The sequence below is a fragment of the Triticum aestivum genome, chromosome 7B (assembly GCF_018294505.1).
Source record: "Triticum aestivum cultivar Chinese Spring chromosome 7B, IWGSC CS RefSeq v2.1, whole genome shotgun sequence".
Classification (NCBI taxonomy): Eukaryota; Viridiplantae; Streptophyta; class Magnoliopsida; order Poales; family Poaceae; genus Triticum; species Triticum aestivum.
In genome coordinates this window covers 407,502,097-407,506,817 of record NC_057813.1, presented here as the reverse complement: position 1 = coordinate 407,506,817, position 4,721 = coordinate 407,502,097, and positions in this window count along the sequence as shown.

Genomic DNA, 4,721 nt, shown 5'->3' with positions numbered 1-4,721 from the left:
CTTTGCTCTATAAATACCCAAATATTCCAGAAACCCTAGGAGAGTCGACGGAAATCAATTCTAGCCGCCGCAGAGTCCAGAACCAGCAGATCCAATCTAGACACCGTCATGGAGGGGTTCACCACTTCCATTGGTGCCTCTCCTATGATGCGTGAGTAGTTCTTTGTAGACCTACGGGTCCATAGTTAGTAGCTAGATGGCTTCCTCTCTCTCTCTCTCTCTCTCTCTTGATTATCAATACAATGCTCTCTTGGAGATCCATATGATGTAAGTCTTTTTGCGGTGTGTTTGTTGGGATCCGATGAACTTTGAGTTTATGATCAAATCTATGTTTTTATCCATGAAAGTTATTTGAGTCTTATTTGATCTCTTATATGCATGATTGCTTATAGCCTCGTATTTCTTCTCCGATATTTGGATTTTGTTTGGCCAACTTGATCTATTTATCTTGCAATGGGTAGAGGTGCTTTCTAGTGGGTTCGATCTTACGGTGTTGGATCCCAGTGACAGAAGGGGAACCGACACGTATGTATTATTGCTACTAAGGATAAAAAGATGAGATCTATATGTCCGCAATAGATAAACAGATCTCGTCTACATCATGTCATTGTTCTTATTGCATTACTCCATTTTTCCATGAACTTAATACACTAGATGCGTGCTGGATAGCGGTCGATGTGTCGAGTAATAGTAGTAGATGCAGGCAGGAGTCGGTCTACTAATCTTGGACGTGATGCCTATATAATTGCCTGGATATCGTCATGATTTTTTGAAGTTCTATCAATTGTCCAACAGTAATTGTTTTCCCACCGTTTGCTATTTTTCTCGAGAGAAGCCACTAGTGAAACCTACGGCCCCGGGTCTCTTTTGCCTTTGCGATCCATTTTCTCTTGCATTTATTTTTAGATCTATTAAACCAAAAATACAAAAATACCTTGCTGCAATTTATTTGTTTCGTGATCTATTTATCCTAGCTACCACTTTTACCTCACGTTATTTGCCTATCTTGAGGCGTCGTACCCGGAAGGGATTGACAACCCCTTTAACACATCGGTTGCGAGTATTTGTTATTTGTGTGCCGGTGATGTTTACGTGGTGTGAGGAGGTTCTCCTACTGGTTCGATAACCTTGGTCTCATCACTGAGGGAAATACCTACCGTCGCTATACTGCATCATCCCTTCCTCTTTGGGGAAATACCGACGTAGTTCTAGCAGACATCAAAAGGAATTTCTGGCGCCGTTGCCGGGGAGGATCTTCAACATCAACCAGGTTCCTAATCACAAATCTCATCTCCTTGCAATTTACATTATTTGTCATTTGCCTCTCGTTTTCCTCTCCCCCACTTCACAAAAATTTGCCGTTTTATTCGCCCTCTTTTTCGTTCACCATTTTCTCGTCAGATCTGTTTTTTGTGTGCAATCTTGTTTATCACTTTTTGTCGTTATGGATTTTTCTTCTTCTATTGCCTGCACCCCCGAGAACGAGGTTCTCAACTTCAAACAAAGGGGAGGAGAAAATTTAAAATATGCTTGGTATAGGATTTGCAATGCTCATAATAGATCTATCCGTAAGCAATCTGCAGTTCTTCTCCGTTGTTTTTATGTGGGCATCACCACTTGGTATAGATTCGTCCTTGACACATTACCAGTGGGAATTTCTTGATGTGTCCTTCTCTTGATGCTTTTGATGCTTTGGGAAATTTAGTGGGTTCACCACCACTCGTGATCAATGAAACAATATTGACTCTCGAGCATGTTATGGAAAGACTAGATGCTATTGAAAAGAAAATGCTTACCATAGAACATATTGAAAATTTGGATAGAAAAATGCAAAGTTATGCTACTAAAGTTGGGTCAAAAGCGGGAGACGTTTTTAAGTTGTTGAAAGAAAAGGGAACTATAATTCACGAAAGAATCAAAGAAAGTCCGTCTAGGACTGATAAAATGGAACAAATATTTTCTAATCTAGGTATGGCTTTTGCTTCAGCTAAAACTCTCGTGAAAATTAGTAAGACTACTCAAGTCACTAAAAACAAAGGTGCAATTTCTAGCAATGACAAAGGGGACCTTAAAATGATTAGCATTCACCCGAATTTTGTTGAAACTATAAGAGATCCTATTGATAAGAATGATTTCCTCAACTTTATTCCTAGAATTTTTGCTAATTCTCCAAAGAAATCTGGTTGTGTGCTTAAAGAATTGGAGAACAAAGATGACAAAACTTAGATCCTACGTGTTATGCCTAGCTAGGGGCGTAAAACGATAGTGCTTGTTGGGAGGCAACCCAACGAATAAATTTTATTTTTACTTTTTGCTTTCTGTTCTTGTGTGTTAGAAAATTATGCTACTTTTATGATTGTGTTTTTTGTAATTAAGTTAGTGTTTGTGCCAAGCAAGACCTTTGGGAAGACTTGGGTGAAAGTTTATTTGATCTTGCTGAAAAACAAAAACTTTTGCGCTCACGAGATTATTTTTCATTTTTAACAGAAGAGTGATTTTAAGTTGGTTCTTTTTGCAGAGGACTAATAGACAAATTTCTCACGTCCACCAATTTATTTCGTAATTTTGGTAGTTTAAAAAGTACTCGAAATTTTCATATTGCTACGGACTGTTCTGTTTTTTGACAGATTCTGTTTTCTTTGCGTTGTGTGCTTGTTTTGATAATTCTATGGTTTTCTTTGATGAGTTTTTGCCATAGAAAAGTTGGAATACAGTAGATATAATGCAAAAACAAAATAAGAATAGGTTTGCTACAGTACTCTTAGTAGTGGTTTGGTTTCTTATACTAACAGATCTCACGAAGGTTTTGTTTGAGTTTTGTGTGATTGAAGTTTTCAAGTTTTGGTTTATCTTATGATGGATGAAGGAATAAGGATAAGCAAAATGATAAGCTTGGGGATGCCCGAGGCACCCCAAGATAATATTCAAAGAAGTAGCAAGCAACTAAGCTTGGGGATGCCCCTGAGTGGCATCCCCGCTTTCTTCTAACAACCGTCGGTATTTTACTTGAAACTGTATTTTTATTTGTCACATAATATGAGTTTTGCTTAGAGCGTCTTGTATGATATGAGTCTTTGCTTATTTTGCTTTGTGTTTTAAGTGTCGAATCCTTTCTGGACACACCCTTTTGAGAGAGCCAAAAATTATGCTATGCTTGCTCCTACGCTTCACTTAAATTTTTAGAGCCATAGATTTGCTCTAGTACTTCACTTATATCTTTTTGAGCATGGTGTGCTTTGTTAATTTTGAAGAAATGCTCTCATGCTTCACTTAGATTTATTTGGGAGTTAGTAAATTTTTAAGAAATTCTCTCTTGCTTCACTTAGATTATTTTGACAGAAAAGAAAAAAAAGTATGCTCATGATCTTCACTTATATTTGTTTGAGCTTATCAAAAGCAACATATGAAAATAGTCCCAAAGTGATAGATATCCAAGGAGGATATAACAAAAACTTTCATGAAGATCATTGGAAAAAATAAACTTGATTCTTAGTAATGGTTTTGAGATATGACGATATGATATGTGAGTCATATTGATGAGTAATTGTGCTTTAGTAAGAATATTGATGTTAAGGTTTGTGATCCCCTATGCAAGCACAAAAGTCAATAGTTATGCAATGAAATTTATATCCTACTTATGGTGCATTATTCGGTGTTACTTATGCTTAATGCTTGGGTACGAGATTTTTTGCTTTTTGGTTGGTCGCTTCTCAATCTTTTTGCTAGCCTTCATTTTGCAATAAGTATGATCACTACTTGTGCATCAAAAACCCTTTAAACCAGTTTTGCCATATGAGGCCACTATACCTACCTATATGCAGTATTTCCATGCCGTTCTAAGCAAATTTTCATGTGCCATCTCTAATGTTCAAAATAAATTTCTCTTTTGTGTGCTCTACTACTCGCGAGGCGGTAAAGGGTAGCCAATATTTTCCATGCTAGATGTGTTATTCTCACGATGAGTGTTTATTCACTTGTCATTGCACGAGAGTACGGCAAAGGTATTAGGGATGCCCAGTCCCGAAATGAATAATAAATTTACTTTATGTTGTCAAATAATAAATTCCTTGGAAAGTGTTGGTATGGAGGGCACCCGTGGATACGGTTAGCCAAGGAAAGTGAAAGTTATGGTGGAAAAAAGGAATAAACTTTATTTTCTGTTTGGGAACCACCTATGATGTATCTAGCATGGAATGTGTTGGGATGCTCCAAGTCATTTTCGTTGGTAGGAAAAGTATGTGTCTCAAAAATATTTTTATCTCTCAATTTAACCTTTGAGCTCTAACACCTCTACAAATCACTACTTCCCTCCGCGAAGGGCCTTTCTTTTACTTATGCAATTTTTATTTTGAATTTGAGTCTCCACCTTCTCTTATAAAGCACCAACTAAGGGTCACTATGATGGGTCACTATGATCGCATTTGAGCATTGGGTGTAGCTAATATTCAAGTGTGTTTCATGAATGGATCAATGATTGAGCATGATGGGCTAGGGATAACTTGCTTTAGTGTTGATATTTTGAAAGACATGGTTGCTTGTTGTTATGCTTGAGTATTAAAGTCTTCATGTCAAAACTAGACTATTGCTTTGAATCATATAAAAGTCCATATGTCCGTGCTATAAAGAAAAGAAATGTGATGAACATGTTACGCAGCATTCCACATCAAAAATTCTATTTTTATCATTTACCTACTCGAGGACGAGCAGGAATTAAGCTTGGG